The 14,973-nt window shown below is 36.4% G+C and overlaps 1 pseudogene; it reads left to right on the forward strand.

Annotated features, from left to right (window-relative positions):
• Window positions 1-7,366: 7,366 nt before the first annotated feature.
• On the forward strand, window positions 7,367-14,708 carry LOC132169360 (probable LRR receptor-like serine/threonine-protein kinase RFK1; annotated as a pseudogene).
• Window positions 14,709-14,973: the final 265 nt, after the last annotated feature.

Raw genomic sequence — 14,973 nt, forward strand, 5'->3', positions numbered from 1 at the left:
GGGGGAGCATCCTCATGATCAAGAAGATTCAAGATCTCAGGTTAGAAGATCTACAAGAGAGCATAGACCGTCATCCAAATATCCTACTTCAGAATATATTTTGCTTACTGAAGAGGGGGAGCCAGAGAGTTTCCAAGAAGTACAATCTCATAAGGATAAAATCTGCTAGGTAAAAGCCATGCAAGAAGAGATGAATTCCCTACAGAAAAATGATACCTATGAGTTGGTAGAACTTCCTAAAGGAAGAAAAGCACTGAAGAACAAGTGGGTGTTCAAGCTGAAAAGGGATAGTAGTGGAAAACTAGCAAAGCACAAAGCACGGTTAGTAGATAAAAGCTTTGCACAGAAGAAAGCAATGGAGGTCATTCCTTATTCCTTAGCTGTTGGGAGTCTTATGTATGCCATGGTGTGCAAATGACCAGACATTGCACATGCTGTAGGTACTATCAACAGCTTTCTCCCAAATCTGGGTAAAGACTATTGGGAAGCTGTGAAATGGATCTTAAGATGTCTGAAGGGTACTTCCAAGTTATACTCAAGGATGAAGCATATTGATGTGAGGTATCATTGGCTATGTGAGGCGATAGACAAGAAGCAAATGAAGCTTGAAAAGATCCATACAGAAAAGAATCCCTCTGATATGTTGACTAAAGTGGTTCTGACTGGGAAGCATGAGCTATGTTCCCAGTTAGCCGGTTTAAACTTCCTGTGAGTGAAGTTAGTCATGGCTTGCTCCTCTAAGTAGGGAGGGGGAGATTTGTTGGCTGCCGACAAGGTTTTTCCCTACTTAATATAAGATTTTGATCAAACAAAATGGAGCAAGTCATACAAAGATTTATCTAGATGGTTCTCCATCCATCTAGAAGATTCTTTACAAAGATTATTCTAGATGGTTCTCCATCCATCTAGAAGGTTCTCTTCAAAGATTTATCTAGATGGTTCTCCATCCATCTAGAAGGTTCTCTTCAAGATGTATCTAGATGATTCTCTATTTATCTAGAAGGTTCTCAATTTGTCTTCATCATCTAGAAGGTTCTACCTTGGAGGCCAAGTTCATTCATCTAGAAGGTTCTAACTTGGGGGTGAAGTTCATCATCTAGATGATTCTAACTTTGGCTATAAATAGCCAAGGGGCCTTATGCCTTAGACGATTGATGCTTGAGGAAGATCAAGAACAACACACACAAGAAAAGAAGTCAAGAGAGCTTCAATTATACTCCAGAGAGAGAGTGAAGAAAAGAGTGTTTTAATACACCACTAAGAGTGTATATTAGTTTCAACAGAGGTTGTTTCTCTCTGTATTGTTTTACTCTTGTATTAACTCAAGTTTTGCATAACTTGAGTAAACACCACTGTAACAAGTTGTTTATAGTGGATTGATTGGAGTTACTTCCGTGGATGTAGGCCCATTGCCGAACCACATAAATACTGTGTGTTGATCTCTTGCATTTATCATTCCATTATTATTCTATGGAGTTTGCACAATTATTGAGTCAAGGGTGTGGCCATCCCTAACACTAATCACATGGAAACAACTATTTAAAAGGAGAAGTAATTAAAAAAACATTCGTGCACCGAAAAAGAAAAGGAAAAAAAAAAAGTCTAAAAAAAAAAAAAACGAAAGGAAGAAAGTTGAAAGATCTACAATCAACTACCTTTTATTCTATAAATTATCATAAATGGTTTTATTTTTTTTTATTTTAATGTAAAATAAGGATAAGTGTTGCAACCGGTACAGACGAGTCAGCTCATTAGGCATAGAGCCATGAAAACCATTGTTTTTCATGCTTATAGAAACAAGATATGAAAGGTTTCCTATATGAGGAGGAATGGTTCCTACAAGACCCATGTCAGAAAGGTTCAAGGCTGTGACTCGATGATTACCAAAACCACAAGTGACACCGATCCAACTACAAACATTAGTCCCAGTAGACCAATTGTTTGTCAAAACATTATAAACAAGCTTTTAAGGTAAGAAGAGAAAATTGATCCGTGGCAATGTTAGGAACCACAGCATTTCCTAAACTAGCCATGTAACATTGTGCTAAAAGCAGTTCGACACTGAGGAATAGGAAACAAGTTCTGTCCATGAGTAGTTTATGCTGGTTGAGGTTCTGGGATGGGATTAGTGTGGCACTCAAGGATGGACAAGAGAGGCTGATATATATAAGGAATTATAAATGGCAGCAACCAAAAATTTAGATATTTCTAACAGAGTATAAAGCAAACAGTTTATCATGTAAACCTATGAAATTTTGGGCTGTGGCTCTGTTTCTTGCCGGCCATCATCATAAGAAATTAAATGGACAAGTTGTGACTATTTGGAGAAGTGGTGGCCTTTAGTTCTTGTCAATACTATTTGTCGCCCAACTTAATTTCTGTATCTATCCAAACTAAAGCAAATGGCACAAGTGGATAGAATCCAACAAGTATCCCAACAAGACTACATCTGTTGGTCTGACCAACAAAATATTCTTGCACAAACATAAAGGTACAAACACGATCTAAAAACTAATATTTGTTGGTCAAACCAAAAAAATTTTTTCGTCGCATCAAACATTTGAAAATATCAAAAATATTTTACAAAAATTATTTTACGCTGAAATAAATGGAGCTGGCTTGATTTTTCCTCCCTATAAATACAAGAAAGCCAACTCATAAAAACACCCAATTCCTTCAACCAGAGAAAAGAGTTGATAAAAAAAAAAAATTAAAACCTCCCAGCATTCCCATACCTTTGTCACACAGTGGATACTCTCTGTGGCTACAAAAGATGGGGAGCTGTGCCACAAAAATACATGGTAAAACATTAACTCATGAAATAAGGGCAATCCAAGCGTCTAAACATTACAAGAAAATGTAAATGGCGCACTCAAATACACATAAAATATCCAAAACAAATACTTAACAAAAAAAAAAAGGAAAAAAGATTTAAAAAACTCACGAAAAAAAAAAAATCAATATCTATTATTATTATTTTTTTCAAATAGGTAATAAAAATAAATGTAAACATACTCATTTATGATAGCTTAAAAGAGTTTAACAACAGACTGTAAATGTGTATAGGTATATATTGATATCTCATTACACCAAATATAAAAAAATATAAAATGCAGCGTTAATGTGATCATTTTTTTTTTTTTCTAATAATTCATGGACAGTCCTAGCTAGAGCTAGCTTTCAATTGTGAGAATCGCTTATAATCAATTATTAGCACTTATTTATTTGGCCAAGCTTTCTTGTCTTGTTCGGGCTAGCAAAACAAGTACCTGATATGACTCATTTACGACCCGTTTATCCTATGCATGTTTTTTTTATAATAAGGTTCATATAGGCGTCATAAAAAATAGTTATACGCATAGGATAAACGGGTACCTATTTATTTTTCAGGTACCTGTTTTACCAGCCCCACTCGTTCACTTTAAGTCCTTTGCTACGAAACATAATTGGTTAATTTTGTTTTTTGTGCAGATTTCAAGCTTTGTCCAAATGGTGGTAGAACCAAGCAAACTGTTGATATCATTCCGGGGTTGCAATTAGAGCAGTATGCTTACTACTCTTTTTAGTGGGAATCCTTTGGTGGAAAGGTTGTTTGTGTAGGACAAGAGGGAGAAAAACAGGTACAGCCTGTATCAATTGCTTGATTCTCAAATTGACTTAATTGCCTCCACATAATCAATTTTAAGGAGTAAATGATGCACAAAGAGTAGGTTGTCTTGACTTTTGAACTTCTTTAATTGTGGTTTACTTATTTTCACTTGCCAAGAGAAATGTATGCAAGTGTGCATTATTAAATTCAGATACCTAATGTACTGTTAGGTGTAGGCTTATTAACAATATCTAGGCTTTGATTTCCTTTTAGAAGTTGTTGGTGCGTTTTTCAGTTCGAGGATTTGCTAGCCAACGAGTTTTCTTCATGGTTGAACTATGAGAGGACTTCCTGTATGAAAATGGTGTTCTTGCAAAACAAGGGCAAGATCAGAAAGTCTCTAGTTAAGACCAAAGACTCTCCGATGCTGAAGTCAACATCTTTATTCATATATAAATTAGTATGTGAATGGTGAGTAATGTGTCTTAGATTTATGGGGAGAGCGAAGGGTTAGAGAGAGAGATAGAAAGAGATGTGTCTCTGGGAGAGAGAGAGAGAGACGTGGGATGGAGAGATCTTTTGAAGCCCCTGGGGGAGGGCTCGTAGGAGAGGAGGAAGAAGAGCCCCTTATGCAGGTCTTCATTTCTCCATTTATTCATAGTGCAAAAAATCGTCAACATATATCACATTGTGAGTGGTTGATAGCACATTATAAATAAGTGTAAAGAAATGGAGCCCACTGGGGGAGATTTTCTCCCTAAGAGAAGTGTTTTGATATGTTATGGAATATTTGTTGGTGTTAAGTATGGTTTTTGAATATTAATGCAGTGTTAGTTTGCTCTAATAAGAGGTGTAAGAGTTAAGTAGAATTATTTAGGGGAAACTTTACTTACCCTTCACGCGTCTTTTGCAAACACCCCCCCCCAATATTCAAAGTCTCACATTTTTATGTATCGAACTTTAATTTCCTTCCACTTTCCTCATTCTGTTAGGATTTTCTGTTAAATCCTAATGAAGGGTGTAAAATTACTAAAATACCCTTACTCATTTTACTCATTTTTCCGTTTAATTTAATGGCAATATTTAATGGTATGGGGTATTTGGAACGAAACGAAAGTTTGATACTTCAAAGTGAGAGACTTCGAATATTGGGAGGGTGTTTACAAAATGTACGTAAGTTCATGGGAATAAGTAAAGTTTCCCCAATTATTTATTTTCTTGAAGGAGATTTTGTTCCGAGAAATTGTGAGTGCATTTTTCTTTTTTACATCACAATCTTATCTTTTGACAAGCGGTTGAATCATTATTTATTTTGCTTCTGAATGATGAGATCCTATGTATAAAATTTACGATTTTAGTAAGTGATATAAATTAATTATGATAATGATATTTAGAAGAGTAAGGAAAAAATATAAAAAAAGCGGCCTCCAAAACTAACAGTCATTTGTGATAGAGCCTCACAATGTTCAAAATGTATTAAAATAGCCCATCAAACTATCAAAGTGTGTCAAAAAGACCACACTTTTTATATATTCATATAATACCCCTATTCTTTTAAAAACTAAAATAAAAAATTTGATAAAATAAAAATTAAACTAAACTATTTCTTAAAAAAAAAAAAAAAAAAAGGAATAAAGGTATAAAAAATATGGATAAATGTAAAATCAAACTTTGTGGTTGGCCTATTACAAATCGCTCCATGTCGTATGAAAGTAAAAAAAAAAAAAAAGGAAAGGGTAGCAGGGGGAGAGAGCCGCCCCACGCCACCTCAGGGTTGGCTCCCAATTGGCCAACTCTTTTCTTTTTCTTTTTTTTTTTTGTTTAAAGATTAATTTTTTTAGTTTTTTTATTGATTAATTTTTTTTTATTATTTTTTATTTTAGGCTCCATTTGTTTCGCGGTAAAATGTTTTACGTATTTACGGGTATTCGGCACGACGTAAAATAATAATCAACGGAAAATATTTTCCTTTTGACTGAAAATTCTTCTTTAATTTTAAGAAAATGGTTTACAGTTTTGAAAACGGTAAACCATTTTCCAACTTTCAGTATCTCATTCTAGAATTGGCGGACCATGCTAAGACCGCCCATGATCCGCTTGGTCCTTGACTGGGACCCACCTGGGACCTTACCAGGACCTGCCCGGAATCCGCCCGAGACTTGACCAAGACCCGCCCAGGCCCCGTAGGGACTTGACCAGGACTCGCCCAGAACTTGACTGGGAACCGCCCAGGACCCGACGGGGATCTGCCCAGGACCCACTCGGAACCTAATGGAGAACCGCCCAGGACCTGACTGGGACCCGCTCGGGAGTTGATCGGGACACACCTGGGGCCTCCCCAAGACCCGCCTAGGACCTGCCCAGGACCTGGCTAGGACCCGCTAGGGACCTGCCAAGGACCCCGCCAGGACCTGACCGAGACTCGCCTAAGACCTGACCGGGACCTCGCTAGGACCTGATCGGGTCCCGCCTGGGACCTTGCCGGGACCTAACTGGGACCTGCCCAGGATCCGACCGGACCTGCCTGGGACTCGCACATGACTTGCCCCGGACCCGCCCGAGACCTGCCTAGAACCTACTTGGGACTCGACCGAACCTGTTTGGAACCTGCCTGGGACCCCGCCGGGACCTTCCCAGGACCCACCCGAGACTCGCCGGGGACTTGACCGAGACCTACCCGGGATTTGACTTGGACCTGTCGGAACTTGCTTGGGACCTGCACGATGGGTCCCAATCAGGTCTCGGCGATATCTCGGGCCGGTCCAGGGCGGGTCCCAGTCAAGTCCCGGGCAAGTCCCGATCAAGTCCAGAGCAGGTCCAGAGCAGGTCCGGTCAGGTCCTGGTCAGGTGCCGGGCGAGTTCCGATCATGTCCCGGGCAGATATTTTTATGAATGCAAGACTTTTGCGATGTGATCAAACCCTTAATCATGTCCTATTATTAACATTAACATTCTAATTGTGCGATGTGTATTTCATCAGTTTCTTAAGCAGTAACTTGCTTAGTGGAAATGCCCCGGAGTCGATCTTGATGAAAGGAGCTAACGTGTATGTTTCTCATCTTGGATGCTACCCTTTTAAATCTTCTTTTTGGTTCATGTACAGTTATTGTCTACTGTTTGTCTTTGAATGTGTCTTAGATTTGTCAACTCTCGTTGAAAATGAGGCGTGAAGTTACTATTTTTGGAGATATTGAAAGTGCCACTACATTTGGTGAAGATCAGAGCATTAGATATTCTAGTAGCTAGGTTAAATAGCATAGAAGTTACCATATTGAATGCACCACCAATGTAGGGTAGCCGTGCAGTAGGAAGCTTGTTTGGATACATTTTAAGGATGAAGGTTAATAAAAATATGCAAGACTTAAAAGAAATTATTGATTCCAAAGATACGTGGATCAGCCATATTAAGAGAACTTTTTGATATTGCCCTTAAGAATAAATTCTGAAATCTAAAAGAGAAATTGTTGAGGGACACTTGTCAAATTCAGAGTTACAATAAGAATCGACACTCTTTATGCATAGAAATGCATCATTTTAAGAAGATTGAAGTTTTTTTTTTTTTTCCTCTTTTGGGAATGCAGGGATCTCTCGTACAATAACTTCACAAGGCAAAGCGTAGAGCAGCCTGCTTGCCAAACCTCGTCAGTAAAGAAAAATTATTCCTTCTTTGTTAATATCATTATCTGTTTAATTTCACCTTTTATACTACAATAAGGTGAAATCAAGTACTAATATTTATTTCACTTTCTATTTTTCAAAATTTTGTTTCACCAGCGGTCTGAAGTTAAACTTGTTTCGAAGTTCTTCGCAAGAAAGTGGCTTGTAAGTTTCTTTTCTTGTCTTCTCTAATTTGGCCCAAAATTATGTATTTGGAATTCAAGATGTTCTTTGGAAAAGAGAGGGTTGGGGGGAAGGGGGTTCAGGATGGTGGATGCTTGAGCAAAAGAAAAAAAGGAAATGATCTTCTACATTTTCCATGTGAAGCCAGTATACATTCCTTTTCTTCTTTGGCTTCATGACCTAACAGTAGCTGTATTATTCAACATGACAATCTTTTTCCATTTAGGGCCCGTTTGGGAGTGCGATTTCAATAAGTGCGATTTTAAAAATTACGTTTTTAAAAATTGCGTTTTTAAAATCGCACAGGCGTTTGGTAAAACATATTAAAAAGTACTTTTTTTTTATCAATTGAGTGTTTGGATAACATTAGTATATAATTACGGTTTCATGACCAAATTACCAATAAGGATGAACAAGACAGAGAGGATGAAGAAAAAAAAAGAGAAAATAAGGGTTTTAATATATTTTAGGTGGGTATTCTTGGTATTTTTTTCATTCCCGTTCTAAAAAAGGTAACTACTGCGTCAAATATCTTTTTAATAGAAATCGTGATTTTGTTTTAAATACGCACTTTTTCAAATAAGCACCCTCTAATCAGCTTATGGAAATCGCAGATTTTTTTGCGATTTTAAAATTTGCGTTTTTAAAATCACAATCCCAAACACCCTAAAGTTGCGATTTGATTTAAAATCGCAGATTATTTTTAAAAAAACGCACTCCCAAACGCACCCTCAGTAGTATTGACTTTGAATGATGTCCATGTAGTGCTAATCTTTTCCTTTTTGTCAACTTATTAAACCAGAAGGGCGATTCGTCCATGCATGGAAGATTTCAAGTGCCCTCGATGTAAGTGTGCCTTTTCAGTTTCTATGATCAAACAATATGTGTGTTTCACAATTTTTTGTTAAATTTCCTCCATAATTAGCAAACTCCTAGAATCCCTATCATCTTTAACTGTATGATATGTTATCCTAAAAAATAAATAATTAATTGAAAAGCAATTCAATGATTTGTGCAGATGGACAATGTAAACCTTATGGGCTATGATTTTAAGAGGCATATGGTGTTTCCCTTTGATTTTTGAGAATGTTCCGGTTCATATGGACTTTAGCTTGAAAGTTTTTATTCTGATTGGTTGGCAAGATTTATTAGGAAAAGAAAAACTAACTTTTAGATCTTAAAAATTTGTTATTCAGAATCAAGAAAAAAAGATGCTTGGCTACAAACTATGCATCTGGGTTGCAATCTCGCTTACTTGAAATGAGATTTTGATTTTGAAAACTGGAACAATTGTAATCATCACATCCAAAATTTCAATAGCTATTCCTTACTGAGTTTTTTCCTCCTAAAACAACAGAGCTTCAATGAATCAATTTTAAGCACATGGTTTATAATTGAGGACAGCTATCCATGCAAGTTTACATGAATTTTCTAATTGATAACATGAAGTCGTCTGTGTTATTCTTTTGGCCTTTTAAATTCATCCGGTATCTTGGTATCTTTAGAGTTTGTTTTCTCTGATTTTTTTAGTGCAAATATCTCTGGGCAGATTGGCATTCTTTATATATCAATTGTGGCGGAGATGACATTGAAGAAAGAGACATTGCATATAAAGGAGATGCAGCTGCTGACGGTGGTGCTGCGAGATTCTTTTCAAGTGGCAACGATAACTGGGGACTAAGTAGCACTGGAGACTTCATGGATGACAATGATTTCCAAAACACTGATTACATTGCAACCATGTCATCACCAAACATCTCTGCATTGTACAGTACAGCCCGTGTTTCCCCTCTCTCTCTTACTTATTATTAATATTGTTTAGAAAAGGGGAATTACACTGTTAGTCTACACTTTGCAGAGATAAAATTCACAAATGACAAAACGTATAACAGTCTTGGGAGGCACTTATTTGATATATACATTCAGGTAAGCAATCACATTTGTGTCATGTATGCTGGATTCCTCATACTGCCATACTGTAGTACAGGTGGAGCTGTTGAATAATATAACTGATCATACTTGAGAATTCTAGACATTGATGATGGGATGCTTTATTGATCTTTTACCATTTCCTTTTACAAGTTGGTTAACTTTTTTGGAAAACAAATTATGGTCTTCTAATGAGATTGTACAACCATCTGATATTTGATGATTTCTGGTATTCAGTCTCATTAAACAATTGGATTGTTCAAATTATTGCATGAGTCAGCATACATGTACGATGCACCAAGCTAGGTTCTTCAGAGCCCTTGCTTTGGGTGAGCTTGCTAAGATGGTGTTAATGGACTGCTGTGTTGCAGGACATATTAGTGGAGAAGGATTTCAATATAGTAGCTGAAGCCGCTGGGGTTGTTACACCAGTCATTAAAAAGTTTAATGCCAGTGTTACAGAAAATATTTTGGAAATCCGCTTCTATTGGGCTGGGAAAGGGACAACGCGAATACCTGCAATTGGAGTTTATGGTCCCCTGATATTAGCTATTTCTGTTAACCCCAGTGAGTTGATTCTTCCCATTACTGTCACTTGAATAAAGTTAAATAGTTTATTTGGTTTGCTTGAAGTAATACTCATCAGGAGTAATGACTATATGCCAGTTGAAATTTAATGGTTTATATCAAAGTATTAAAGGATTTCAATATAAGGTGACATTGTAATCCCATTAGTAGATTGTGTGGGGGGGGAGGGGGGCGGGCGGAGGCATTGCAAAAACTGAAACATTGAGAGGACATTGAATTGAATAGGATAAATGTAGTTTCCCCAATAAAATTTTATTATTTAGTGCAGCCCAGCTTTTTAATTTCAATTTTACACCTTAAATTAATATGGTTCGAGTTTCTTCCCTCCTTGCCAAACTAACTCCTGATTGGCATATTCACTTGGTTATTTTTGGCAGACTTCATACCTTGTTCAGAAGGGGGGAAGGCGAAGATTGCACTAATTATTTTAGGAGTTGTAGTAGTATGCCTCATATTCTTGGCATTGGGTATCGTTTTGTGGAGACGCTATTTCAAAGCAAAGACTGGGAAAGAGAAAGGTTTGCGTGTAATCAATTGCACAAATCATTGTTTCAGATAAAATCAGAAAAAATTACCTATGTATTCTTTTGGATCACTTTAATCGTTGTTTTGTGCATGTGTTACACAATCAAGTAAAATCTCTCTCTCTCTCTCTCCCTCTACCACATTTTCATGTTAATTTTAAGAATGTAAGTATAGTGTGTTTAGGGTCTTTAGCCCCCTTAAGTTTATCAATCTGTTTTTTTTGTTTTTTTTTTTGTTTTTTTTTTTTTCATATATTATTCTATTAATCATTTAGAGAAATCATCCAATTATTTTTATTTATTTATAGTTTAAAACTTGCAGGATATCTGTTAAAATATGATATTCAGTTTTGACTACCACATTAGGAGGGGTTTTTTTTTTTTTTTTAACACTTATAAATTTTAGTGAAATCTGGTTGTTTTCCTCAATGCATGCCTAAAAATTTGATTATGACTTGCTCTTCCTTTAAAGCGTAGTTCATAGTGAATTATGAAACTGTTCTAAGAATCATTTTGTTTCTGTTGGTTGGTAAACAAAAATGGTATTATTGTAATTTCACCTTTTCGAATGCTATATCCCTCTTTCTCTCCTTCTCTTCTTCCCACTCCCATTTTTATTTCTCCAAATCTAAATTAAACAGCTTTGCTTAATTTTGAAAAATTATATGAGCAGACTTTCTAAATCTATAGATTTTCATGTCTTAGAACTTGAAGGGAATCCTTCGATCGAGTTGTGGAATAAAGTTTGATTTTTAAAGTGCTTAGTATGTATAATAATGTCATATGCACTATGACTAGGAAGTTTTGAGCATTTCAGATTCGTATGATTGCCTTAGGACTTTATCTGTAGATGTATGTCATAGACCGAACAACGTAAAATATCTTGTCTCATTTATTTACTTATTCCGCTATTATTTTATTTTTCCAATTGATTATTAATTTCTTTATAAAGCTTATTACGTAGATCGATGAAGAAAATAAGTCACTAATTAAACTTGTGTAATCTACCTCTTGACTGTTAGAACTTAAGGCTTGCTATGTGATTATAGAATTGTTTATAATACCAAAGAGCAACTTCGCAGTTAAAGTACCAGATTCACAGAGTCCTAAGGTATACTTTGCTCTCATTGGACAGATTTTAAAGGACTAGAGCTCCAAACAGCTTCTTTTAGTTTGAAGCAAATTAATGTTGCCACCAATAACTTTTATCCTGCAAACAAGATTGGAGAAGGTGGATTTGGTCCTGTTTACAAGGTATTCAAGCTAAACCTTTAGTTATAGTAAGTCATACTATTGTATGGTTCTTCCTTAAGGAGTCTTAATTTTTCTTTTTTCCATGGCTGGGATGTAGGGCCAGTTATCCAATGGTACTGTAATTGCTGTACAGCAACTCTCATCTAAATCAAGTCAGGGAAATTGCGAATTTCTGAATGAGATTGGCATGATTTCATGTTTGCAACACCCAAATCTAGTGAAACTTTATGGCTGTTGTATTGAAGGCAATCAAATGTTGCTCGTATATGAATATATGGAAAATAACAGCCTTTCAAGAGCCTTGTTTGGTGAGAATTATGCCCTGCTGTTTTCTTAATTGATAGTGTTATATCATAAAAATATAGTACAGGCTTAAGAATTACCATTACTTTTAGGTTAATGAATTTTACCTTGAATAGGCTCTAAAAACCATCAGTTGAAATTGGACTGGCCAACAAGGCAGAAGATTTGTATTGGAATTGCAAAAGGCATAGCTTTTCTCCATGATGAATCGAGACTCAAGATCATTCACAGAGACATAAAAGTTACCAATGTTCTGCTTGATAGGGACTTAAACCCTAAAATTTCTTACTTTGGGTTGGCTAGGCTTGAGGAAGGTGAGAAAACCCACATCAGCACCCGAGTAGCTGGAACGATGTAAGTCATGATGTTTTCTTGTAACTGACCTTTTGGCTGCTTTATTGTTATTTTGGTTTAAATCAGTATCTTCTTATGGTCAAGTGGACAATATTCATGATTTTTTATTTTCATATATATGCAGAGGATATATGGGCACCTGATATGCTCTTTGGGGTTATTTGACCTACAAAGCTGATGTTTACAGTTTTGGAATTGTGGCATTGGAAATTTGTTAGTTCTTGTGTTGGCTTAATTCAGTTCCAAAATGCACAGGCTACTGTTTATGGACTCAAACACTGATATAGAATGCTCAGAATCCAATCTCCACCGTTCATAATGTAGATTCATGTGTTATGAACGTCCCTGCAAAATTTCAGCTCAATCGGACCACAAACGCCCATCGATCGGAGCTGTTGATCAAGACTGGACAGGCTGGGTCCGGACCGCAATTCCCCGGGTCCGGACCTCATTTCCAGAAACGAAAATCTTGCTCCGCAAAGCCGTGTCCGGACCGCCCATTAACATGTCCGGACACCCCGTAAGTTTTAGGCCTAAAAACGTGATTTTAAGTGGATTAGGTCTAGGGTTTTGTCGGGGGTATATATACATCATTATAGAAGAGAGAAGTACGAATTTTCACCCCCAGAGAGTTCGTGTGAGGCTGTGCTTGAGTGATTATTTTGTTGTGAGCCAAATTGAATCCTCTTAGAGGATTTTTGTTAGTATTGATTGTGTGCTTAATTGAAGTCTATCGGAAGGGTTCGATAAAGGAGAATCACGTTGAAGAAGATTGTGAGTGAGGAGACAAGTTGGAGGCTTGTCGATCTTACAGAGTCAAGGTCTTGCAAAGGATTGTAAGTGTTCCTAGTGTCTGTAATCTCTGGATAATCTTTTGATAGTGATTTCCTGGGTTTGGCTGCTCCGGAGAGGTTTTACTTTTAGAACGTTTTCTAAAAGGTTTCCTCTTCGTAACCAAAATATCTGTGTCTGCCTTTTTATTGCTTTATATATTTTGGGTGATTGAATTGTTTATTGCTTCATAATATTAATTCCGCATAAATTGTGATAAACAAGTTTTTGGAGTCGGCATAGCGTTTTTTCAAAATTGTTAGTGGAAAGCACAATATGAGTTATGAGCCAGCAAGTGATTGTGCTTGTCTTCTAGATTGGGTAGTTCTCTAACTTTTATAGTACCCTCAGTTGATTGCATCTAGTAGAGATTCTTTGACTGATATGGTCCTGCCACTCAATTTCCATTTTCAGTTTTCTTGGGATATTTGTATTTTTGGTAGCCCAAAATACCTTGTGCTTCTTTATTTTTCTTTGATTCTTTGTAGCTCTGTATCTGCTCTAGAAATGAAACTAGTTGTTCTTTTGTTTTAGAGAAAAGCTATAAACTGAACAAGCATCCACCCTCCATCCACCAAATCTGATGGGGCGTAGTCCCCCAACCTAAAAACTCATTTCCGTCCACCAAATGCTACGGAGGAACCACGCCACATCAAATTTAGTGGATGGAATGTGGATACTTATCCAATATATAACATTTCTCTTAATTTTAAAGTACTTTATAAAATATTAGAGCATTTTGCATATGTAATGACTAATTACCCCTTAAAATCACTTGGAAAACTTCCATGCTATACATACATATATGTATCTATAATGATTTCCATTGCAGGCCTGTCAGCTGCAGCAAAATGGAAGCTTAATGGAGCTAGTAGATGAAAAGCTTGGATCTGAATTCAACAAGGAAGAAGCAGAAAGGATGATTAAAGTAGCTTTCTTATTCACTGATGCTTCACCCTCAATAAAGCCAACAATGGCTGAAGTGGTAAGCATGCTGGAAGGAACTTCTACCATTCCAGAAATGATTCCTGAAGCAAGTAGTTATAGTAAAGATTTAAGGTTTAAAGATATAAGAGACAGTACAAGCCAGATACATAGCCAGAGTTTGGGAGGGAGTCAGGCTCATTTTTCAACATCAGTTGGTTCATTGCGTGGTTCTTCCTCCACTTCTGCCCATGACCTCTATGAAATTACAGATTTGGGTCAAAGCCATGGGGGGAGATAATGTGCAGATGGAAAGCAAGAGTTCAGAAGCAAGCCAGGCCCAGATTTCAACTTCTGAGGAACATCTATATCAAATTACCTTGAACACATTTCATTGATTTTTTTTAAAGATTCAATAAGTTGTATATCTTCTGTTGCATAATAGTATCGATCATCGCTATATTTCATACTCAAACAATGAAATATAAGATATGTTAGCTTTCTGATAAAATCCCCTCCCCCTAAAGATTTTGAAGAAAAAAAAAACCTCCAAGAATTTTGGAAAATCAAAATAATAATAATAAATGTGTGAGCTTGCTGCATCAACGCTTTCTTATATTCAGATTCCTTGATTATCATTTGGAAACGAAGATTGGGATAATCTTATTATATTTTTTGTAGTTATTTACCAAGGGAAAAAAGAGAAATATTCTTCAATTCATTCAATCCCATTAAATTATTTATGTTGAATATTGTCTCTAGTAAAATCAAGAATCAAACATTTCTCATAAACCATGTTGTCATGGCCACTTTCATAATTATTTTTATGAGAAACTT

The sequence above is a fragment of the Corylus avellana genome, chromosome ca2, assembly GCF_901000735.1.
Source record: "Corylus avellana chromosome ca2, CavTom2PMs-1.0".
In the NCBI taxonomy this organism is placed as follows: Eukaryota; Viridiplantae; Streptophyta; class Magnoliopsida; order Fagales; family Betulaceae; genus Corylus; species Corylus avellana.